Raw genomic sequence first — 27,148 nt, 5'->3', positions numbered from 1 at the left:
TATTGTCAACATAGAGTAATATAACAAGTGCAATATGCAAGTATGTAGGAATCAATGCACAGTTCACACAAGTGTTTGCTTCTTGAGGTGGAGAGAAATAGGTGAACTGACTCAACATTGAAAGTAAAAGAATGGTCCTCCATAGAGGAAAAGCATCGATTGCTATATTTGTGCTAGAGCTTTGATTTTGAAAACATGAAACAATTTTGTCAACGTAGTAATAAAGCATATGTATCATGTAAATTATATCTTACAAGTTGCAAGCCTCATGCATAGTGTACTAATAGTGCCTGCACCTTGTCCTAATTAGCTTGGACTACCGGATCATCACAATGCACATGTTTTGACCAAGTGTCACAAAGGGGTACCTCTATGCCGCCTGTACAAAGGTCTAAGGAGAAAGCTCGCATTGGATTTCTCGCTATTGATTATTCTTCAACTTAGACATCCATACCGGGACAACATAGACAACAGATAATGGACTCCTCTTTTATGCATAAGCATGTAACAACAATTAATAATTTTCTCATTTGAGATTGAGGATATATGTCCAAAACTGAAACTTCCACCATGGATCATGGCTTTAGTTAGCGGCCCAATGTTCTTCTCTAACATTATGCATGCTTAACCATAAGGTGGTAGATCTCTCTTACTTCAGACAAGACGGACATGCATAGCAACTCACATGAAATTCAACAATGAATAGTTGATGGCGTCCCCAGTGAACATGGTTATCGCACAACAAGCAACTTAATAAGAGATAAAGTGCATAATTACATATTCAATACCACAATAGTTTTTAAGCTATTTGTCCCATGAGCTATATATTGCAAAGGTGAATGATGGAATTTTAAAGGTAGCACTCAAGCAATTTACTTTGGAATGGCGGAAAATACCATGTAGTAGGTAGGTATGGTGGACACAAATGGCATAGTGGTTGGCTCAAGTATTTTGGATGCATGAGAAGTATTCCCTTTCGATACAAGGTTTAGCCTAGCAAGGCTTATTTGAAACAAACACAAGGATGAACCGGTGCAGCAAAACTCACATAAAAGACATATTGAAAACATTATAAGACTCTACACCGTCTTCCTTGTTGTTCAAACTCAATACTAGAAATTATCTAGACCTTAGAGAAACCAAATATGCAAACCAAATTTTAGCATGCTCTATGTATTTCTTCATTAATAGGTGCAAAGCATATGATGCAAGAACTTAATCATGAGCACAACAATTGCCAAGTATCACATTACCCAAGACATTTATAGCAATTACTACATATATCATTTTCCAATTCCAACCATATAACAATTTAACGAATGAGAAACTTCGCCATGAATACTATGAGTAGAAACCAAGGACATACTTGTCCATATGCTACAGCGGAGCGTGTCTCTCTCCCATAAAGTGAATGCTAGGATCCATTTTATTCAAACAAAACAAAAACAAAATCAAACCGACGCTCCAAGCAAAGCACATAAGATGTGATGGAATAAAAATATAGTTTCAGGGGAGGAACCTGATAATGTTGTCGATGAAGAAGGGGATGCCTTGGGCATCCCCAAGCTTAGACGCTTGAGTCTTCTTAGAATATGCAGGGGTGAACCACCGGGGCATCCCCAAGCTTAGAGCTTTCACTCTCCTTGATCATGTTGCATCATACTCCTCTCTTGATCCTTGAAAACTTCATCCACACCAAACTCGAAACAACTTATTAGAGGGTTAGTGCACAATAAAAATTAACATATTCAGAGGTGACACAATCATTCTTAACACTTCTGGACATTGCATAATGCTACTGGACATTAGTGGATCAAAGAAATTCATCCAACATAGCAAAAGAGGCAATGCAAAATAAAAGGCAGAATCTGTCAAAACAGAACAGTTCGTATTGACGAATTTTAAAATGGCACCAGACTTGCTCAAATGAAAATGCTCAAATTGAATGAAAGTTGCGTACATATCTGAGGATCATGCACGTAAATTGGCTTAATTTTCTGAGCTACCTACAGGGAGGTAGACCCAGATTTGTGACAGCAAAGAAATCTGGAACTGCGCAGTAATCCAAATCTAGTACTTACTTTTCTATCAACGGCTTAACTTGGCACAACAAAACACAAAACTAAGATAAGGAGAGGTTGCTACAGTAGTAAAAAACTTCCAAGACACAAAATAAAAACAAAGTACTGTAGGTAAAAACATGGGTTGTCTCCCATAAGCGCTTTTCTTTAACGCCTTTCAGCTAGGCGCAGAAAGTGTGTATCAAGTATTATCAAGAGACGAAGTGTCAACATCATAATTTGTTCTCATAATAGAATCAAAAGGTAACTTCATTCTCTTTCTAGGGAAGTGTTCCATACCTTTCTTGAGAGGAAATTGATATTTTATATTACCTTCCTTCATATCAATGATAGCACCAACAGTTCGAAGAAAAGGTCTTCCCAATATAATGGGACAAGATGCATTGCATTCAATATCCAAGACAACAAAATCAACGGGAACAAGGTTATTGTTAATGGTAATGCGAACATTATCAACTTTCCCCAAAGGTTTCTTTGTAGAATGATCAGCAAGATTAACATCCAAATAACAATTTTTCAGCGGTGGCAAGTCAAGCATATCATAAATTTTCTTAGGCATAACAGAAATACTTGCACCAAGATCACATAAAGCATTACAATCAAAATCTTTAACCTTCATCTTAATGATGGGCTCCCAACCATCCTCTAGCTTTCTAGGAATAGAGGCTTCGCGCTCTAGTTTCTCTTCTCTAGCTTTTATGAGAGCATTTGTAATATGATGTGTGAAAGCCAAATTTATAGCACTAGCATTAGGACTTTTAGCAAGTTTTTGCAAGAACTTTATAACTTCAGAGATGTGGCAATCATCAAAATTCAAACCATTATAATCTAAAGCAATGGGATCATCATCCCCAATGTTGGAAAAAATTTCAGCAGCTTTATCACAAGCAGTTTCAGCAGTTTTAGCAGCTTCAGGCAGTTTCTCGCGCTTTGCATTAGAAGTGCAAACATTGCTAACACCAATTCTTTTATTATTATTATTAGGAGGTGCAGCAACATGTGTAGCATTAGCATTACTAGTGGTGGTAATAGTCCAAACTTTAGCTACATTCTTCTCTTTAGCTAGTTTTTCATCTTCTTCTCTATCCCACCTAGCACGCAGTTCAGCCATTAATCTTATATTCTCATTAATTCTAACTTGGATGGCATTTGCTGTAGTAACAATTTTATTATGATGATTCTCATTAGGCATAACTTTCGATTTCAAAAGATCAACATCAGCAGCAAGACTATCGACTTTAGAAGCAAGTATATCAATTTTCCCAAGCTTTTCTTCAACAGATTTGTTAAAAGCAGTTTGTGTACTAATAAATTCTTTAAGCATGGCTTCAAGTCCAGGGGGTGAACTCCTATTATTGTTGTAAGAATTCCCATAAGAATTACCATAGCCGTTGCCATTATTATAAGGATATGGCCTATAGTTGTTACTAGAATTGTTCCGGTAAGCATTGTTGTTGAAATTACTATTTTTAATGAAGTTTACATCAACATGTTCTTCTTGTGCAACCAATGAAACTAATGGAACATTATTAGGATCAATATTAGTCCTATCATTCACAAGCATAGACATAATAGCATCAATCTTATCACTCAAGGAAGAGGTTTCTTCGACAGAATTTACCTTCTTACCTTGTGGAGCTCTTTCCGTGTGCCATTCAGAGTAGTTGATCATCATATTATCAAGAAGCTTTGTTGCTTCACCAAGAGTGATGGACATAAAGGTACCTCCAGCAGCTGAATCCAATAAATTCCGTGAAGAAAAATTTAGTCCTGCATAGAAGGTTTGGATGATCATCCAAATAGTCAGTCCATGGGTTGGGCAATTTTTAACCAGAGATTTCATTCTTTCCCAAGCTTGAGCAACATGTTCAGTATCTAATTGTTTAAAATTCATTATGCTACTCCTCAAAGATATAATTTTAGCAGGGAGATAATATCTACCAATAAAAGCATCCTTGCATTTAGTCCATGAATCAATACTATTCTTAGGCAGAGATAGCAACCAATCTTTAGCTCTTCCTCTTAATGAGAAAGGGAACAATTTTAGTTTAATAATGTCACCATCTACATCTTTATACTTTTGCATTTCACATAGTTCAACAAAATTATTAAGATGGGCAGCAGCATCATCAGAACTAACACCAGAAAATTGCTCTCGCATAACAAGATTCAGTAAAGCAGGTTTAATTTTAAAGAATTCTGCTGTAGTAGCAGGTGGAGCAATAGGTGTGCATAAGAAATCATTATTATTTGTGGTTGTGAAGTCACACAACTTAGTATTTTCAGGGTTGGCCATTTTAGCAACAGTAAATAAAGCAAACTAGATAAAGTAAATGCAAGTAACTAATTTTTGTGTGTTTTTGATATAGCAAACAAGATAGCAAATAAAGTAAAACTAGCAACTAATTTTTTTGTATTTTGATTTAGTGTAGCAAACAAAGTAGTAAATAAAACTAAGCAAGACAAAAACAAAGTAAAGAGATTGAGAAGTGGAGACTCCCCTTGCAGCGTGTCTTGATCTCCCCGACAGCAGCGCCGAAATCTAGCTTGATGGCGTGTAACTCACACGTTCGTTGGGAACCCCAAGAGGAAGGTATGATGCGCACAGCAGCAAGTTTTCCCTCAGAAAGAAACCAAGGTTTATCGAACCAGGAGGAGCCAAGAAGCACGTTGAAGGTTGATGGCGGCGGGATGTAGTGCGGCGCAACACCAGGGATTCCGGCGCCAACGTGGAACCTGCACAACACAACCAAAATACTTTGTCCCAACGAAACAGTGAGGTTGTCAATCTCACCGGCTTGCTGTAACAAAGGATTAACCGTATTGTGTGGAAGATGATTGTTTGCAGAAAACAGTAAAACAGTATTGCAGTAGATTGTATTTCAGTAAAGAGAATTAGACCGGGGTCCACAGTTCACTAGAGGTGTCTCTCCCATAAGACAAACAACATGTTGGGTGAACAAATTACAGTTGGGCAATTGACAAATAAAAAGGGCATGACCATGCACATACATATCATGATGAGTATAGTGAGATTTAATTGGGCATTACGACAAAGTACATAGACCGCCATCCAACTGCATCTATGCCTAAAAAGTCCACCTTCAGGTTATCATCCGAACCCCCTCCAGTATTAAGTTGCAAAGCAACAGACAATTGCATTAAGTATGGTGCGTAATGTAATCAACAACTACATCCTTAGACATAGCATCAATGTTTTATCCCTAGTGGCAACATCACAACACAACCTTAGAACTTTCTGTCACTGTCCCAGGTGTCAATGCAGGCATGAACCCACTATCGAGCATAAATACTCCCTCTTGGAGTTACAAGCATCTACTTGGCCAGAGCATCTACTAGTAACGGAAAGCATGCAAGATCATAAACAACACATAGATATAACTTTGATAATCAATATAACAAGTATTCTCTATTCATCGGATCCCAACAAACGCAACATATAGAATTACAGATAGATGATCTTGATCATGTTAGGCAGCTCACAAGATCCGACAATGATAGCACAATGGGGAGAAGACAACCATCTAGCTACTGCTATGGACCCATAGTCCAGGGGTAGACTACTCACACATCACTCCGGAGGCGACCATGGCGGCGTAGAGTCCTTCGGGAGATGATTCCCCTCTCCGGCAGGGTGCCGGAGGCGATCTCCTGGATCCCCCGAGATGGGATCGGCGGCGGCGGCGTCTCTGGAAGGTTTTCCGTATCGTGGCTCTCGGTACTGGGGGTTTCGCGACGGAGGCTATTTGTAGGTGGAAGGGCAGGTCAAGAGGCGGCACGGGGGCCCCACACCACAGGGCCGCGCGGCCAAGGGGGGGACGCGCCGCCCTAGGGTGTGGCCCCCTCGTGGCCCCTCTTCGTCTCCTCTTCGGACTTCTGGAAGCTTCGTGGCAAAATAGGACCCTGGGCGTTGATTTCGTCCAATTCCGAGAATATTTCGTTACTAGGATTTCTGAAACCAAAAACAGCAGAAAACAGCAACTGGCACTTCGGCATCTTGTTAATAGGTTAGTTCCAGAAAATGCACGAATATGACATAAAGTGTGCATAAAACATGTAGATAACATCAATAATGTGGCATGGAACATAAGAAATTATCGATACGTCGGAGACGTATCAATGGTTTTCTCCCAACCTACTCCTCGTAAGGGGTTTTATTTTTATTCTTGTTAGGAATTTATTCAGGACATGACATGAAGTCAATAAATGCTCCCCCATAATACCTTTGATAAACCATCAGTGGCTAACATGGAATTCACCAAGTCAGTCAGCGTGCAGTTTTTCCTCTCGGCATGTACACCACCAAGCACCAAGTATTTATCTTTTTCGCATCAAATGGATGTTTTGTGTAACTTACGTTTCATTGGACATATGCACCTTTTAGCTATCAGTTTCTAAAGTTGGTGTATGTTATATCATGCTAAGAAGGGATAAATAGTATGTATGTGTGAGAATTAATGCAAGCTAGTATTGGTCGTGGTCGCAGTGGTTTCTCGCTACAATTTTCTTGCCCCTTGTGATAGCTAATGACTTGGTGCCATGAAACTAAGTTTTGTTGATATAGAGTATTGGCGCAAAAATGTTTAAATTGTCGCAATAGTTTCTCAGTACAAACATTTTTCCTGTTCTGATAACTATTTATCACCACCAATATGAGTATGTTGCAATTTCCTATTACAAGAACTACAATGTTTGTTGGTATAAGTGGCAAAATTCCTAAGGCCACAAAAACAAGCATCGTTGCTATAGTTTCTTACCACGAAAGAGTATGTGCCACAAAACGAGTGTGGTTGGCATAGGTTATTACCACAAATATTTATTGCCACAAACATGTTGCATTTAAACTACAAATACAATAAAAAAAAGAAAAAAGAAAACAATTAAACCTAGAACATATTTCATTAAACATATGCCCTATTTCGGGCAAATTTATAGATATGCTCTATTTTGGGAAATTTTAAACTACAAAAGAAAACCCTCTATTTGGGGCTTTAAACTAAAAATATATAGAACCCTAGCCTAGGTTTGAGGAGGACGAGGTGGCCGCCGGTGCGCCGCCTAGTCCCTGTGGGCCTCATCGCTGTAGGCGTCGATGACGTCCCCGAGCGGCGTTGCGCTGTTGTGGCTCGAGCGCGCCGGGGACTCCGGCCATGGCGACCACTGGCCCTCTTCCCAGGCCGAGTGGGTATCTTGAGCCGCCCGCTGCTCCATCACAGTAGCACGCAGCTCTGCCTCCTCCCTAAGGCGGAGATGCCTCTCCTGCTCTGCCAGGCGTCTGTCCCCGTCGCGCCGGCGCCTGGCCTCCTCCTGTCGGAGCCTGGCCTCGTCACGCCTCCGCAAGGCCTCCTCCTCCCGGCGGGCCTGGCCGGGCCTCCTCCTCCATCGCGAAGGTGCGGATCACCGCCGCGAGTTGCGGCCACCTGGCCTCCTCCTCCGCAATGGACAGCGCCAGAGCAGCGCGCATGTCCGGGTCGCCGTCCTCCTCTGACTTCGGCACCAGCAGCGCGGGTTGTGCCAATGCAATGCCGCACCGACGCGGCTTTCCTCTCCGATGTAGAGACCGCTGGGGTGTCCGGCAGCCCTCAACGCCGGCGCAAAACGGCGGCTGCTGCTGGCCTCGCCGTCGTTGGTGCCGGGAGCAAAAGCCCTCTTCGGGGCCATGGCGGCGGTTGCAAGCGCGTGGGGAGGTGGATTGCGAGTGGGGAAGTGGACTGGACAGGGACAGTCCCCTCCAGACCACATTTAATAATAATCGCGCCACCACCGACAGATGGACCCCGGGAGACGAGCAGGCGGATGCGTGAGGATGCCGCGTGCCATCTGCGGCCACGCAAACCGGATTTGGGCTGGGTTTGGGTCGTACCGGACACCGCGGCCATCCGCATTTGCGATGCGTGGCCGGTTGGGCCGCATTTTTGTCCGTTTTGACCCATCCGGACGCGGAATGGGTCGCCGCGTTGGAGATGCCCAACGGGGCGACGCAACCGGACGTTGAGCGACCGTTTGCGTCCGCCCGGGCCGAAAATGCGTCTGGAACAAGCTCCAGCGGGGCGACGCATCATGACCGGGCCGTCCGCTGCGACGCAAACCTGGTGCATATTTCCGCCTGGAATGCGCCGCGACGGACGCTGCGCGGACGCCTCAAGTGACTGCTCGCTTCTCCACCGGGCCCGCTTAGCAGCGAGCATGTATCGAGGGCATCGCTTCCGCGGCCATCGTTTTCGCGGTCAGCGCTTCTGCGTCTGCGCCACAGCCTTCGCCATCAATGTCGCGGCTGCCTCTTCTGCGCGCGCACTGGCGGGCGGCCGCTGGGCTTCTGCGCCGCCTTCAATGGCATCGTTTCCCGCGCGCGGCCGGCCTTAAAAGTCGACCAGTATCGTTCCTGCCATCGGCCACACCTCCACTCCCACCACCACAGCCACGCGCCACCGCAACACCATGGGGAAGAAGAAGAATGACTTCGAGGCGTCCGGCAGTGGCACCAAGAAGGAGGAGCGGAGGTAGAGGGTGCCGCTGCCCATCAATGTGGCGCGTCTGATGCACACGAACTGGATGCCGTGCGACGCCTGGGGGACGTGCACATGCCTGGCGGCTGGCGGCTGAGTTACCTCCGGGTGCCCGTCCCGCCCGTGCCTGCACGCGAGCCATATAGGAGCGCCGAGATCCGGTGCAGGCGGCGGTACCTGCCGCCAGACCTCCGCGCCGATCCCGCCTACGCCATTGACTCCGACAGCTGGCGCAGCTATCGCGAGTCCGAGAAGGATCCGAGGAGGGCAGGCTTCCTGGGCGACAGTGACTTCCCCTTTGACCGTCCACCGACACCTCGACGTCGAACACGGCATGCGCCGGCGCCTGCACATGACGACAACGACGACATCGACGACGATTACAGCAAGGCGCTGACGTACCACAACGAGGAGGCCAAGGACGACAGCGACGACTACGTCGCGTGCATTTTCCAGAAATGGCAGTTGTCCATGGCGGAGGGCCGGAAGTTTGAGTACCCGGACAACATGACGGACGGCGAGATCGCGAGGCTCGGCGTCCTCGTCTCGAAGGTGGACCGACCGGTGCAGCCGCCGTTTCCCCGGTACGCCACCGGCATCATGCCGCCGGGCCTCACAGAGGAAGAATCCTTACGACTGGCGCTACAGCACTCGGCCACGCCACCGGTTCAACCGCCGCCTCCACCTCTACCGTACAACCCGTGAGGGCCTCCACCTCCGGCGTGGGCTGCTCCACCTCCGCAACCGGCCTGGGCTCGTCCACCTCCGCCACATGCCTGGGCTCCTCCACCTCCACCTCCACCACTGGCCTGGGCTCCTCCACCTCCACCACCGCCGGCGGCACCGGCGTATGTTCCGCCGCTTCCCAACTGGCCGTGGGTGGTCCCGGAGCTCGTCGTGATCGACAGTGACGACGACAACCAGTAGGCGCAAGCGTTCTTAGGGTTTTTTATTTTCCTTTCTTTTACTATGTAAATTATGTTTTCATGTTATAAAAAATAGAAAATCAAGGAAAAAATGTTTCGTGCCGCTGAAGCCACCCCGACGCAAACGGATGCGCGGTCGATTTCGACCATTTGAGGGCATCTCCAGCGGGGCGACGCAAACGGACGTTTTTCGTCCGTTTGCGTGTGCGCGGACAAAAAACGCCTTCCAGCGGGGCGACGCAAAACGTCCGCAGTGTCCGTCCTGACGCAAACGTGGACCAAATATGCGCCAGGAATGCGTCTCTGCGGACGCGTCCGCGCGTCCGTTTGTGTCCGGTTGGGCTGCATGCAGCCCTCTCTCCTCCTTTAATCACGCATGCGCTTATTCCTAGCCACACAAACAGAATCTTTCCCTCTCTCTCCTCTCTAATCACAATCACGCATGCGGTCAAATAAATGCGTCACTGCCGCTGGAGAAGGGGCAGACGCATGCGGACATGCGGATGTTTTTTATGTCCGTGTCCAATGCAAACGGACATAAATATACGTCGCTCCGCTGGAGATGCCCTGAACCGATGCAAACGGATGCGCGTGGACATTTTCGGACACTGAGATAGGTCGTTGGAGATGGCCCTTACTGCTCGCCTAGTCGAGTGATCCACGGTGGGCTTTTGAGTGCATGATGTAGTGATGAGACGAGACAGGTCAACCAGCCGGTCCGTACCTCCCGCCTCATATTGAAAATGCAAACTGTAGCGCGCGCGCACGGATGCATATCATATTCCATCCATTCCGTACTGTACTACTACCGAGTACCGACCCTGTATACACGTAGTAGTCCATCAATTTGGCATCGATCAGACCATATGTGATGTCAACCCGGCCTCTGTTCTAGTTGAGCGTAAGCTGAAGAGCGTTGGGTTTGATCCAAACGAACTGAAAGTGTATGTTTATGTCAAACCTAACGGAAAATGGGTAAAACCTCATACTAGCGGTCGGGTTGTTCGCGCAGATGCATTTGTCAGATTTAGAAAGACAATGAATCGGCGTGGATGCACGTTGGACTGTTTTCTTCACACAGAATAACTTTCAATTAATTTTTTTGGGTAAAAATAACTACGTTGACACAGATGGTACAAGGATTAAATATACCAAACCACTATCTACTCACCGTCGTCCGGCCTACCACGCAGAGGCTACATGCAGTCGCCGCTGGCGTGCCATGGCCGGCAGGTAATGCATGCTCGTCGCCGACTGGCTGACTCGCCGGCTGGCATCACGCGTGACAACGGCGAAGCTGCATTGGCTGCGTGCAGTGCAGAGGATTGGTACGAAGCGGCCAAAAGCAACTGGAGGAAGACGATGACCACTATCCTGGTAGCGGATTTGACGTACCTACTCGTACGTACATGACGCGCTTGTCCCATCGACCGCCTGTATTTCATTCATTCGGAATGTGCTGCTGCTGCATCGGCGCTGTCGGCACGCTCGAATTTTCATCCAACGCACCTTAATCTGACCACCACTATAATCTCCGTGCCCGGACTGAGTTCTCAGAAATTTGCTTGTCTCTCTCGCACGGCCGGAGCGGCCCAGTACAAGAGGGCTACTACGCCGTACAAGGAGGAAGTCAAGATGGCACTAAGGGCATCTCCAATGAGCGACACATTTCGGAGGTTTAAATTGTCCGTGAGCGTCTATTTGTATCGCCAAATAATCGGGAAGCGCAAATTATCCGTTTACGTCGAGGGTACCCAGCGGTCCGACGCATTTTGGACACCCCACTGTTTTATTTTCATACTTCTTCTTTTTCTTTTGTTGAAGAACTCTCCAATTTCTACATCGGTTGTAACAAATCTTTGAAAGAGCAGGTCCAAAGGCGAAAATAAGTTGTACTGATTATAAACTAATTCTTGAATCGAACAAGTTTAAACATATTTAACATACAAACTAGAGAATAAATTTGAAAACAAACAAATTATAAACTAATTCTTGGCCTTCTTGTTAGAAGACCCCTCGTCATCCTCACGGACGCGCCTCTTGCTTGTCACCTCCTCCTCGGAAGAGGAACTGCCGGACGACGCGTTCGTGGAGCTTGAGTTCCAGTAGGACGACTGGTCAGCTAGGTCTTTGTCGTCGTCGTCGGTGAGTGGACGACAACGCTCCGCCTGCGCCCGCGCATGCGTCCTTGCCCGGGCCCTTGCCTCCTTCCTTGCCGCCGCCGCCTCGTTCGCCGCCTCCAGCGCCTCCAGCCGTGCCCACTGGGCGTCAGAGTCCTCCTCCTCCTCCCGGTGACGATGCCAACAGCGCATCCCTCCTCCTCGACGTCCCTCGGCGGGGAGCAAGGGTCGCTGGGCGTCGCAACCCTGTCCCACCAATGCCGCCATCCCGGTGGCTTGCCCTCGCTTTCCGTGTCCGACGGCAAGGATACGTTGCTCATGGTGGCTAGCCGGTGTTGGAGAAGAAGAAAAAGAATGGCAGTGGTGTTGGACGTGAATTACAGTAGGCGCAGGAGTTATATTCAGCGGGACTAATGTCGGCGCGTATAACGAAGAGGCATGCGGTTGCTCTTCCGTGGTGGTTCGGCGCTCCATTCCGGCGGTTGGCGGGTTGATAGGCGCGGTTGTCACTCTGGCGGTTGACCTCCCCGGCAGTTGCTGTGCTTTAATTCGCGCCGATCGAGCCAAGGCCGATGCCAGGCGGGCCCGTGGGGGAAGCGAGCGGACGCTCGGCGAGATCGCGCAGCGTCCACGGGGACGCAAACATGCCGCATATTTCCGCCGCGTTTGCGTCTCTCTGCTGGAGCAGGTGCAAGCGCATTTCCGATCCGCGCGGACGCAAACAGACGCGCACCGTTGGAGATGCCCTAAGATCGAGCTGCTTTTCTTTGCAGGTGTACTAGCAAGCTTTAGCTGCTGATGCTGCATCAGACCTAGGGCTTCGTGCCGCGTTTGGGGGACGTTGCTCCCCAGCCGTGTTCCCCAAACGCCGCCCCAAACTTTTTTAACATTAAAATATTTCTTTATTATTTTTGTATTTTTATTTTAATAGAGAGAAGAAACATTCAACAAACTAATACATAATTGGAAACATGGTTTACACAAACTAAGACATAGTTTGGAACATGATTTTCACAAACTAATACATAATTTGAACCATGGTTGACACAAATTAAAACATTGGAAAATCAGGAAACCTAACTAGTGTTGGCATCACAGATTTCGTGTGTTTGCTGACAAGAAAAAACATTATCAGGCACTCTGAGTCACCTAAACTGGAAAATTCAGCTGGTAATGATAGCCATGTTGGTCCTTTCGAGGAAGAACATCCAGAAACTTCCATGACTATTTTCGCTGCGAAGAAACAACACTCTGCGTTTTCAATCGTCCTCCTCATCGATGTCGCCGTGGTAGTGTCGGCGGCAGCACGTGTCGTAGAACATCTTGACGCTCATATCTGCGTCGCCTAGGTTGGAGAATGTGAGCACACAGTCGGCTTCGAGGTCGTGGTAGCGCGCGAACTTCTCCCAACCGGTGTGGAGGTACATCTTGCCGCGCCCGTCGAAGAGCACGTCCACTGGCCACCGGCAGCAGTCGCATCCAGCCTCCCACAGATGCAGCGTGACTGGCTCGTTGCCGGCGAACTTGTCCGGAAGCCTCTGGATGCCGAGTGGGCCGCCCTTGAGGACGACGACGAACTCGAACAATAGTTGCTCCTCCTTCTGCAGGTCGGACGATGAAGACGACGGCATCGTAGGCGACGACGAGTGTGCATCTATGCCGTGGCCACGACCATGGCCACGGTCGCGACCTCGGCCTCTGCCTCTGCCTCTACCAGCCATGGTGTCGACTCTTGAGATGGTGGCGACTAGGGTTAGGGAGAGAGGCGCTAGGGTTTGTGTGTGTCGGACGATGAGAGAGTGCCCCTTTTTATAGGCCGGAGGGAGGCGGGGGAGAGGTGGCACTCATTAACGCGGGCACGCAGAGCTAGGCGCGATGAGACGCTTCGTTGCGTCTCTGCGGGAACTGCACCGTCGCTGCGCGCCAATTACTTCCGTCACGAGGTAGGTGACGGTTAGGTTAAATTTGAATGTGCCGCTGATGCGTCGGTCCCGTCACTCCCCGCCTCGCTTTTCGTTGTGTTCGGCGTACCCGGAGCGTTCACTGTGTAGCAGGGACGGGCTCGGAGCGCCGGACATCGTATTAGGTTGCGCTAAACGGAAGAAGACTTTGAGACGTGGGGCTGAAAATAAAATTTTATCCAACTGTTGCGGTCAAAACCCACCGGCGGGCAGCGACGGGCAACACGGTAGAGCCGGGAACAACTTAGGGCTGCGGCTGGCCCTGGTCCCTCCGAGCGACGGCCCGCAAAGCCTCTGGTACACACGTCCGATGCTGGTGCAGGGCGTGCCACCTGACCTATACCTGGTCAGGAAGGTGATGGAGATGCCTTGCTTAGTTTCCTGCATGGCATACACGTAAACATTAAATACGAGCCTCGATCGGCTCTCAGGTTATCCTGTGAATCGGCTCAAGGAGCCGATCCACCCATGATTCGTACAAGGTGCACGAATATATGGTGGTCCTGCTTGATCAAGATAAAGCTAATGCGATCTACGACGATTTAGGGTTTTCACCGCATAATCGGATCATCCTACTCACGATTGGGCCTCGCGGCCACGCACGGTGATCGTAAGCCGATCCTAGACAAGGCCTAAAAACCAACACGAGGTTGATCCCCGGAACATCCTGTCTAGGACTAGCAAACGACACCCTACATGCCGCTGGATCCTCCAACCCTTTGTAAGGCCTAACTATTGCAGATATTAAACTAATCCTTGAAGAACAAGGAGCAACCGTAATGGATCGGATCTACTAAATAATGATCAAGCGGGGTGCCGCCCCCACACCTAAGATAGGTGTGAGGGCGGCTAGATATGCAAGGGTTGCACTACGATAGCATATGATACGAAGAACAATGCTAACCCTAACACATCTAAGATAACTACGTTGCTCGCCATCAAAAAGGCTTCAGTACGAGCAACGCATGAACAACGAGCATAAGCTTGTGCTGCCTAGATCGCAAGATGCGATCTAGGCAGCATGATGCTTACCGGTAGAAACCCTCGAGACGAAGGAGTTGGCGATGCGCCGAGATTGATTTGTGGTTGAACGTTGGTTGTTGTTTATTCCATAAACCCTAGATACATATTTATAGTCCAGGGGACTTTCTAACGTGGGAATAATCCCCACCGTGCACGAGACAAACTCCACCTAAACGACACGTATCCTACTATATTACAGATACACGGGCCAACTAGCCCAAACTTTGCATAACATGCCGATTTGCGTATTTCTTCCATGTATATTCTTCAAATCCATCTTGATCGCGGCCCACCTCTGACTCGGTCAATTTCTGGTGATAACACATGCCCCCCTGGTTTTGATAATGATAATTTCAAAACCACTCTGTTTTCTTTTTCTTCGAAGGGTCATGTCGTGGCAGAGCAGAACCGTTGCAGCGTCCTTATCATGATGCCATGTCTTCTGCAAAATTCGATAGCTTTAGCATCACCTCCTCGGAAACGGCAATGGCATTAAATCTCCACCAGGCTTCTCATTATTTATCCGTGCCGATCGATTAGCCCTCTTCATCCCCTTCCTCTGCTCTAGCTATTGGCACCAAAAAACCCTCTTCCCCTGTAGCAATGCCTTCCTCTTCCTCCGTCTCCTCCGGCCTCTCCCTCCAATCCTTCTCTTCGAGCGAGCCGGAGTGGAACTCCGATCATGTACCAGAGGGCGACCTGCCTCTGACCGATGGGGAAGACGACCTCAAGTTCCTCACCGAAGGGGAGCTGATAAGCGAAAGCGAAGACGACCTCCATCCCTGGGTGAAACCCACCTCCTCCGACGGGAAGGGGGAAGAAGTAGAGGAAGAAGAAGGAAAAAAGGGGGGCGGCCCCTCCTTCCCCGCTAAGCTTCTGCCGGCAAAGCGGTTCCGCACTTGGGCGGACAGCGAAGACGATGATGATGACGAGGAGGAAGAGGAGGAGGATGAATCTTCCTCCTCCATCGGGTACCCGCCGACGAAACGCTTCCGCTCTTGGGCGGACAGCGAGGATGATGATGATGACGAGGAAGAAGAAGAAGCTCCAGCCGAGGGCTGGGGCAGCAACGACGAGGAGCTTCCTGGGAGCAGCGCCGACGGCGTCGACGACGGCGACGATGAGGACAGCGACAACTAGTAGAGTAGGACTAGTAGTAGCAGTGCACTAGGCACCAGATCCTCCTTTTGAGAGCCATCGGCTCTTTCCTGTAAAGCCGCTCCTTTGAATTAATGAAAATTGTTCTTCCAATTCATCTTTCAATTAATCCAATTTCAATCCTTCCGCTTGCCACACCAAGACCGATAGCAACGTATCGGATTTTTCTTCCTTGGACGCCCATGAAGCCGGACTCAGATATTGATCAGACCGTCAGTCAAGCACTTCTCAAATTCAGACTGCGATTTGATATCTGACCATAAAATTTCGCAATCCCATAGCCGATGACTATTCATCGGCTATTTTGAGAATCCAGTATCTTTCCTTTCCTCGCAGCAACAGGACGGTCCAAACCCCGTAAAAGCCGACGGCTTCCTTTTCCGGCTCCTCTCCGTAGCTTTAGCAGTCTTCTTCTGAAACACCTCACTGCTTTCGGAGAAAATTACGATGCAGGGTCAGCCGACGCAACTCCAATCGGTTCCAAAAACAGAGCATTTACCAAGTTAGTTGCCCCCCGAGCCTTAATCAAGGCGAGAATACCGGCGAGGATGCACAGGCCAAACAAAAAAAGCTTTGACCTTAGGTAATCTGGTAATCTGAGATCGTCACCATGAAGAGTCAACCAAACTTGCCCTCATTGATCAGCTTTCTTCCACTGAACGCCGATGTTGTAGATGAAACACCAACAGCCCTTGCATCGGCTGTATATCATGATGCTGAAAAATTTTTTTTTACTGACCGATTTTTCTAATCGGCCCCCAATACTTCACTACTTATGTGTTCATCTGCACATGTTCCTCTAATTAGGGTGCCCCCCGAGCCGAAGCTGACAGGTAACTGCAGATATCGGCTCTGTAGTCAAGTCAAGGCACCGTATTTGCACGTCGGTTTTGGTAGGACCAATGTTGATTTTCCCTGACTCATCAGCCGACGTAAACCACCGCCCAGTAGATTGACGTTGCATGTACGTAGAACGTGTGGTGAAGATAATTTTGGCCGATTGCTGGAATCGGCCTCCATATTGATTGAAGCGCTCAATGAAGGTTTCGCAACGTTCCTTCGTAGATAATTTGGGCCGATCCAAAGGATCAGCCTCGCCACGTTTCTCATCGGTTTGTTCTTGCTACTCGGTCAGGCCGGTGAATAAGACCAGCCCAACCTCATCCTTTGTCATGTCGATGCGCTTGCTGTCGTCCACCTTGAGTGCATCGTGTAATCTTGGAGCACTAAGCTCCGTCGGAAGGACGAGCACCATGTTTGTGCCAGCCGATGTATCATCATCGGCTTTCCTTTGTTTGGGGCGCCACTCCATTTTTCGTGGACGACCCTCTTCATCCAGGGTTCGCTGAACTTTCGCAGCCAGATCAGGTCGTGCCTTCCTTAGCGTATGCAAATATAACCTTTCGGCTTCCTCCAAGCCGCGCAATCGCTGAACCCTGCGCTTTTGGGAACGGCTGAGTCCATCAGGGCACCACCTTGGCCGGTGGTACCTGTCTTCTTCTTCTTCTCCCTCGTCTTCTGAATCCTCGAGATCTTCCAACCGAGGGGACTCCGCGCGTTCGCTTTGTGTTGGGAGAGGCCCTAGATGTTTGAACACGGACACGTTGGCTGCCTCCTTCTTCTTCTGGTTGCATTCTGGGCAATTGCCGATTGTGGGCAATCGGCTCATTCCTGAATCCCAGCAGTGTCTGAAGAAGGGACAGTCCCAGTGCCTATCGTTGTCGTCTTGCTCCCTTGATTTTCCTTTAGCACGGCGCTCGTGCTCCTCCTCATCGCGATCATGCCGACGATGTCTTCTGGCTTCTCTAGCCAGACGATCTCTTTCATCATCATCACTGGATCGTCGGCGTTGGTCATACTGACTCACATACTTGTTGAGGAGGTGATCAGAGAGGGGTCGCTGATATCTTATGTTCTTCACTTCTCCCTCTGTAACGTAGCGCTTGCCATCATGACGGAGCCGATCACGTGGAGCGGCCTCCTCTGTGTCTTTGCTACGAGAGCAGCTGCCCTCGTCTCCATCCTTGCCAGCGTGGTGTCCAGGTCCTACCATGTTGATACTGAACGAGGATCCTGGCTGGCAATCTTCAGGGTAAGTGTATTCCACCATGTTAACGGCGGGGAAGGGGTGGGTGTCGACCTTCATGGCGTACTGGTTGAAAATCAGACGTCCTTGTTCTATCGCCATTTGGATCTGCTGACGCCACACCCTGCAGTCGTTGGTGGCATGGGAGAGCGAGTTATGCCATTTGCAATATGGCTTTCCGTTCAGCTCCTGTGCCGTGGGGAATTTGAGACCTTCGGGTATCTTCAACTGCTTCTCCTTGAGTAAGAGGTCGAAGATTTGCTCAGTTTTGGTCACGTCAAAATCAAACCCCCTGGGCCGGCCTGGTGGCTTTACCCATTTGCAGGACACGGGGGTTGCCCCCCGAGTCCATTCAGCCACTGCTACCTCTTGATCTCCCGCAGAAATTTCGTCTTCCTCTGCCTCGACCAGGACTACTGCACGCTTGAATTTGTCCTGGTACAAGTCCGGGTGGCGCTGTTCATATGCCGACAGTTTCTGAACCATGTGCGCCAGTGAGGGGTAGTCTGCAGGAGGCCATGTCCTTGAGCGGCGCTGCCGACCGCTCTGTCAACTCGATTGCTTCCTTTGGTCACACGAACCGAATAACATCGGTTCCTAAGATTCCTGAAGCGCTGGATGTATTCATCACACAGTTTCTCCACGCTTCTGACGTATTTGTGCTAGATCGGCAAGGCCAGACTCGGAAGCCTCTGAGTGGTACTGCATATGGAACTGTTCTTCCAACTGCTTCCAAGTCCGGATCGAGTCCGGTGGCAACGAGGTGTACCACCCGAAAGCCGATCCCGTGAGGGACTGTGAGAAGAACCTCACGCGTAGTGGATCCGACACTGAGGCCGTTCCTAGCTGTGCCAAATATCGGCTCACATGCTCGATGGAGCTGGAACCATCTGATCCACTGAATTTGGAGAAATCAGGGAGCCGATATTTAGGTGGTAGCGGGATCAACTCGTACTCGTCGGGGTACGGCTTGGAATAGCCGATTGCCCTCCTCTTCGGCACCATGCCGAACTGGTCTCTCAGTATGGTACTGATCTGATCCGCTGTGCTGGCTGCAGGAGTTGAACTCTGAAGATTCGCCGGGGTGGCGTACTTAGCCAGCCATGCTTGCTTTTCCAGCTCTGAGCCAACTGCAGGAGCTGTGCTCTGGAGGTTCGTCGGGGTGGCATATTTAGTTAGCCACGTCTGCTTCTCAAGATCTGTTGCTGACGTTTCTCCTGCTTTCCCAGAAGTCCCTGATGTCGCGGCCTGGTTTGTGAGCGCCCAGTTACCGCAGTCTGGCACGTATGTGCACATATACCCGTGAGGGATCTCCTTAGGCGCCTCATGCAAGAACTGACAGTCACTAGGGTCACCACCGATCTTGTAGACGACGAATGCCGGTGAATTCGGCACTTCTGGTGCTGCCAACGCAAATGGCAGCGATGGACGGGACTGGAGTGGCATCTCTCCTTGGTGTGTCCCGAGAGCTGGTCCTGACGGCGAGTACTGGTGCCTCATGATCTCCTGGATCACCCGGAGAGCGACACGCTCCAAAGTGTTCACCAGGTTCTCGGAGTGGCGGTGTAGCGAGTGAGCCACCATGTAGTTGATCTCCTGCCGCAGGGACCTGGTGCGTTCTTCCGACGGGGCAGAGAGGTCTATCCCATCGAGTGCACCATCAGGCGAGAACCCCTTCCACCTGATGCCATGTGAACGGGTTCTGTGGAAAGAGCCGATGAGGTCGGCTTCGAGGATGGCTTTGACCTCGTCATACTTCTTCTTGAGCTCGTCGGTCAGATCCTCGTACGTGACTGGCGTGCCGTCCGCCATCTCAGATGTAGATGGCGATGTGGTTGATGTAGAAGCGTGTCCCACCGGGCGTGCCAGAATGTGTTGCGGTCAAAACCCACCGGCGGGCAGCGACGGGCAACACAGTAGAGCCGGGAACAACTTAGGGCTGCGGCTGGCCCTGGTCCCTCCGAGCGACGGCCCGCAAAGCCTCTGGTACACACGTCCGATGCTGGTGCAGGGCGTGCCACCTGACCTATACCTGGTCAGGAAGGTGATGGAGATGCCTTGCTTAGTTTCCTGCATGACATACACGTAAACATTAAATACGAGCCTCGATCGGCTCTCAGGTTATCATGTGAATCGGCTCAAGGAGCCGATCCACCCATGATTCGTACAAGGTGCACGAATATATGGTGGTCCTGCTTGATCAAGATAAAGCTAATGCGATCTACGACGATTTAGGGTTTTCACCGCATAATCGGATCATCCTACTCACGATTGGGCCTCGCGGCCACGCACGGTGATCGTAAGCCGATCCTAGACAAGGCCTAAAAACCAACACGAGGTTGATCCCGGAACATCCTGTCTAGGACTAGTAAACGACACCCTACGTGCCGCTGGATCCTCCAACCCTTTGTAAGGCCTAACTATTGCAGATATTAAACTAATCCTTAAAGAACAAGGAGCAACCGTAACGGATCGGATCTACTAAATAATGATCAAGCGGGGTGCCGCCCCCACACCTAAGATAGGTGTGAGGGCGGCTAGATATGCAAGGGTTGCACTACGATAGCATATGATACGAAGAACAATGCTAACCCTAACACATCTAAGATAACTACGTTGCTCGCCATCAAAAAGGCTTCAGTACGAGCAACGCATGAACAACGAGCATAAGCTTGTGCTGCCTAGATCGCAAGATGCGATCTAGGTAGCATGATGCTTACCGGTAGAAACCCTCGAGACGAAGGAGTTGGCGATGCGCCGAGATTGATTTGTGGTTGAACGTTGTTGTTGTTTATTCCATAAACCCTAGATACATATTTATAGTACAGGGGACTTTCTAACGTGGGAATAATCCCCACCGTGCACGAGACAAACTCCACCTAAACGACACGTATCCTACTATATTACAGATACACGGGCCAACTAGCCCAAACTTTGCATAACAGGCCGATTTGCGTATTTCTTCCATGTATATTCTTCAAATCCATCTTGATCGCGGCCCACCTCTGATTCGGTCAATTTCTGGTGATAACACCAACACGCCCCAAATCTCTTTGGGAGGGGCTGGAGATGCTCTACCATATCCCAGCTTCAATTGCATCAACTGGTTCGTACGTAGTGCTACTGGAACGCGATTAACTACTGTATCTGACAGAGGATCACAATCCTCCTTGCCATCCGAACTTCCGAAGCCAGCTTCGTTAGCTAGTTAGCTACATCGTCGGCTCAGCTTTAATCGAATGAGTGCTAGCTATACCATGAGCAGAGGAGTAAATGGATATGATAATTTCAGCTGAAGACCCAACGAATACATTTTAATGCATCCATATCTGATCTGGCAGATAAAGTTGTTCGATTTTGAAGTGGTGCTTCGGATATGGAAGTGCAAATAGCATACGGATATGAATTATTTAAAATTTGATTAGGGTAACTAAATTTTTAAGTCAAAAGCCAATGCCCAATCTTATAAGTTTTGTAGTTATTAAGTTACCGAGTTCATTTGACGAGCATGTTTAGCTCAAAATTCTACCACTGGTAGATTAATGACTCAACTTTTTTTTTTAATTTATGCTCTAGCCAATGTCTTTTTTAACTACATAAAACGCAACATTTTAAACCACACTCAAGATTTTCAACAAATGTAACTATCTGCCGACGCGAGTATGTATCCAACTATTTTAGTTTCCGGTCTAAGTACGTTGTGTTTTCGATTAGAATCCATAGTCCGGTGTATTCACATTCGAATGCGAAATCGGTCAATATCCACTCTGATTCAAATCAGAAAAATATGTGGTATAAACAAAATATGATATGTTTACATCCCTAACCATGGGACACCATGTACGTCCACTAGCGTCGATTTTCTCCGAAAAGAAGGAGTACCTACCTAAGCGAGCAGGCTCAAGGCTCCTTCGATTCATAGGAAATGTGTATAAATTATGTACAATTTAGACCCTATGGGTCCTTTTTCGTACACTAGTTATTTGATTCATAGGAACATTTTCTATAAAAAATAATCATATAGAAATCTTGTAGTGCAAATCCTATAGAAAAATAACATGGGGTCATACTTCATGGAAACATCAAATTCCTTCAGCACAATCAAAGAAAACTGATCTTCCTATAAAATTCAACTAGGCACGACATACTAATCCTATGTTTTTTTTATTTCTTTAATTTTCCTATCTTATGAATCAAAGGAGTTCTAACTGGGAAATGCACTTTGGCTCATAGGAGCATTTTCTCTTTTGTGTGAATCCACATTTTGAAGTGTTAAAAAATTTTAAACTAAATTTTTACATGTACATCTAGACATTTTATGTTGGTACACAAATTTTTAATTTTTTTTGATGTGACTCCTGTAAAAAAAGACAAATTTTGATGTTGTAACACGACTACGTACAACATATTTTTTTGTCTTTTTATACACACCACATAAAATGTTGTTTTTCCATGAAACTTGTGTATGAAGATAGAATGTCACGATGTAAACAAAAAAAAAATATGCCAAATTTTTTGACATTTTTTAATTATTTTGTATAATGAGATCATTTGCTCCTACGAGAGCCAAAACGCCACCTCCGTTCTAACTAAACTACTTCCGTTCGAGACACTTAACAGGCAGCTAGCACGTATGTTCGGTCAAAGATTCTACCTCTGCTGCGCTAGCAGCTGAAGTAATGTTTAGTCTAATCGATTCTCTATCTAAATCTAATGTGGTTAGTTGGCCGTCAGTTTGGTTGTAGGCGTTAGCTGCCAATCTGCAAACCGCGCATGAATTTCAGGAGGCGATCGAGATGGTTGACAACAAATGTAGACGAATATGCTTAATTAATCTCAACTCATCAAGCACACATGTCTCGTATACCTGTTCTTAGCTCCGACGATTGTCTAATCTAATCATCTTATCTGCTACTCTGCTGCACGAGTGACCAGATAATGGTGCCAAACTGACCCTCCATTCACCGATTTAATTAGGTAATCGCTGGCCCTGCTGACCTACGTACTCTCGTAGTGCTGTGCAGGTGCTGGACCGACGGAATGCCGAAACGTGTGCCATGACGATGCGACTGGCCTGGTCCTGGTACGCTGCATCTCCATATGGTTTAACAAGTTGAATTTGGACAAATGAAGGTCATTTCTCCCCTTTCGCTCCAAAGGTGCGGCGCATTTGTTTAGGGTAGGTACAGTCCCTCTCTCCCGGCCAGAGTTTGAATAGGACCCCCACATCCCAAACGAAAGGTCCCGCCTATGTTGACAGGGAAACCAGAATTGGGTAAAACCAAAATGTAGCCCAATCAAAGAAAAGTCAGGGAGGGGAGTAGCCTAAACTTGTTTGGTCCTTTCCATTATTGCTTTGGATCCTACTACTTCTATATAGTCTCCCATTATTCGGAAAGTGTCTGGTCTCCTCACTTTCAGATTTATATTTTTTTTTTTAAAAATATATTTCTAAGTCTCAAAAAATTATGACGTTAAATATATAGATAGATATATATGGTGGGGTGCATGGAAAAAAAGTTCCGTTAAAAATAATTTACATTTAAATAATATAAAAAGACAAAAAAAATTTACAGTAAATGGTAGTAAAGTAGTACTCCTCCTTGCCAAAATGTAGTGTGTATAAGAATTTTGAAAAGTCAAATGATATAAAGTTTGACCAAGTATGTAGTACAAAATATCAACATCTAGAATACCAACTCAATACCATTTGATTCCTCGGGATGTATATTTTCATATGGTATACATTCGGTATGGTATATATATATAATTTTCTCAAAAAACTTGGTCAAAGTTGATATCATTTGACTTTTTGAAAATCTTATACGCACTACATTGTGGTAAGGAGGGAGTATAACAATAGTGTATCCTTTTGTCAGATTTTTTTTATATTTCCCAACATTTAAAGTATTTTTTATCGGGATTTTTTGTATACACTTCTCATGAACATATATGTGTACATATTTAACGCCGTAATTTTTAAAAACGTAAAAGTGTGAGGTTTTGAAATTTTAAAAAAACTAAAACTGGAAGGAGCATTGGTTTCCATGTGCATCAAATCCCCTGTCCCCCACTATCGTACATATAGATATTGTACAAAAATTTCTCATACTCTTCTACCTCTCTTGCTCTCACATATGTTCCTTTTTGGCCGTGAAATGGTCCATGGCCTCTTCCTTCATCTTAGGTGCCTTGTCTCTGTTCACCACACACGATAAAAGGGCCAAGCAAGCAATGATCTGCGTGGAGGGCCCCCAATCTAAGCTAGCTAAACCTTTCCCCCTCGCCATCTCCCATCTGCATCTCCAGGTCCCGTGGGTAACTTTCTGCTTATTATTATTATATCATCACCAACACTGAATGATCCTGTATGCACGAGGCCTAATATGAAGTTCATGGACTGACATATAGAGCAATCTGTCCTGAGATTGAGGGTCTTTGACGGGGTTACCATGTTATGGTGTTAATGCCACCTGCCTGCATGTATACTTTCATCTTCAATGTTAACCATATATGGTCTATTTGGATTGTCTTGGGCTTAGTTTGTGCACTGCTACTAATAACTTGTTGGCCTAATCATGTCAAGTCATTCTTCTGTCCCCATAGCTCTATGGGTAAACAGTCGGGACAAACATTTGTAAGTATCAAATGTGTTGAGATAATGTGATTGTTATCTAACCTAGGCGGAAACGGTGGCCCATTCCAGGCCTCGGACGTGTTATATAGGATCGGAAGAGTCTCCGAAGGCATATACATCAGAGTCGATTGGTGTACTACACCATATAAAATATGGAAAGAATATAGGGTATAAAACATGTATAAAACCCTAGTACATGCTGTCTAACAGATTTGTCTATGGGGACGGTTAACATGGGGGAAGGGAGATCAAAATTACAATATCCACCCTCCTTTTATGCCGCCTCCTCTTACTTTCCCACTATTTTTTCTAAGTCGTTCTATTTATCTTTTGCACATCAGATCATGGAAGTGTGAAGCGCAACTTGGGGAGGCAGGAAAGCATAACAATTCTTTCCTTGCGGTGGTGAGCTAGACTAGCTGATCCAGTTTATGTTCTAAAAAAAAAAGCAGATCCAGTTTATTGCAAGTTAGGTGCAATTGGTGGAACATTCTTTGTTGTACTATAGTAGGAGAGCAATGCAAGTAATCTATTGTGAACACGTGGCGCGTTTTGAGGGTGGATACCCGCTCAAAGTATGCTTTACATCTCTATCACTTGGACATTAAGACTCCTACTTAATCCAACCTCTCCAGTGATGTGTTCCTCAGAGGCAGCTTGCGATCAAATGGATTCTATCAGCCCACATATAGGAGCATTTTAAATCCGAAAACAATCAAGCCAAAAGCAAATGCAAGGACACAATAGATGTCCTAAAAATACAATAACAATTAGCATGCACTTGGACTTGGCAGTTTAATTACCCTATACGATATATGTAGGATTTTTTTTTTGGAAGCTAGCCAGGTAGGCTCAGTAATTTTGCAGAAAAAAACTACCATATGCACTAGCTTGGTGGAAGTCGTAGTAGGAGTAGCACAAAAATGGTCAAAGAGCTATCCGGCTATTGGTCTTGATCTCTTGGATTTAGTACATGTCCTAATCGAGGATCAGATTAAGTAGAGCAGCATGGTATCCTCATGGGGATGCATGTGAAAGCAACAAGTAATAGTCTATGTGTAACCTTTAGGGGGTTAAGAAGCTTGATGAGAACTATAGGAGTACTAGTTGAAAGGGATTTCTTGGAAATGAAGCCCCTAACTTTAGCATCAACCTCCTAAAAGGCAAAGCAGAGTGGGATCATTCATTGGTAATTATATTGGCGAGCAAAAAAGACACACATTAGCTAAACTTAAGCATCATGAAAAGGTGAGAGTGGGCTAATCGGTAATGATCTTAGTGCCCAAGGACACATATATTAGCCAAATCTAAGGATCATGAAAGGCAAAGCTCAGGGTTTTTGTAATGTTAAAAGGCATAGGTTTTCTTGCTTTAGCGTTGCTTCCTCCTCAAATTTTGTTACAGCTTAAAAACACGCCCAACCACTGGCTGGCAAGGCCTTACAGAGAGAAAATTAAAGGCCCCAAGCACAACTACTTAGATGGAGGAGAAATTAGAATGATACTTAGGGTTTAATATTGTAGCTAGCATAACGATGACATGGGAGCATCAACACAAATGACACATTAATTTAGACCAAAGCGAATAAAGCTCAAAACTTTCCTTATATATACACAGAGATTAAGACAAAAATAAAGAATAGGGATTTCTATTTTCGTGCCCTCGAGTTCTTAGTTGTACTCAGTTTTTCCCAGCTTCTTAGTTTTTCCTCAGTTTTTCCCAAGCTCTTGTCTGAAACCCGCAGAAGGAGCTCGTACGGGAGGATTCCTGTTTAGTTGACCGTTCCGTGCTGACGTGTCACTAGTAGGAAAAGCCTCATCAGTGGCGCACCAAAAATGGCTTCTGTGGCGCATGGGAGGTGCGCCACAGAAACGTCGCCACAAAAATAAGGTTTCTGTGGCGCACCTGCCCATGCGCCACAGAATTAAGGTTTCTGTGGCGCACGTGTTCTTTGGTGCGCCACAGAAAAGCATGCGCCACAGAATTGGTTTTCAGTGCGCCACAGAATTTGCTAGTATTATACACGATTTTGTGCTGCCTGCTATACACATGCAGTTTATAGACAATAATATACAGATATACAGGTTATATACAGCAACATTCAGATATAATATAAATATCATGTACATTGCACAGATATAACATAGACATCATCATCACATTACTTAGAGCCCGATCGAGATACATATATAGTGGCAAGTGTCAAATGTTTTGCATACAAATCTTAATTCATACAAAATTCACAATTTCGAGATACAAAGTAGTCTTCATCCGGTTCCTCCTTTGCTCCCTCATCTCTACCCACCAGGCTCGCTTGCATCGGGGTCCTTCATCCAGTTCCTACTATGATAAAAATGGAAGAAAATGAGACCAACAAGTCCGATGCACAAGAGAAATGGAATAAATGCCTCATACATTGTTGGTCAACACAAATATTAACATTCAGGGACGGCGTAAGTGAGACCAAGTCCGATGCACAAGAGATTGATATTTGTGCTATCTTACCAGGCTCACTTACGCCGCCCCCGAGTGTACGTTGACCAAACATTTTAATCATCGGCATTTTGAAAATCTCAAAGCAAATGGAATGACAAAATGGAATAAGTGCCTCATACATTGTTGGTCAACA

This window comes from Lolium perenne, chromosome 3, assembly GCF_019359855.2.
Source record: "Lolium perenne isolate Kyuss_39 chromosome 3, Kyuss_2.0, whole genome shotgun sequence".
NCBI lineage: Eukaryota > Viridiplantae > Streptophyta > Magnoliopsida > Poales > Poaceae > Lolium > Lolium perenne.
Note: the sequence above shows the minus strand (reverse complement) of the source record.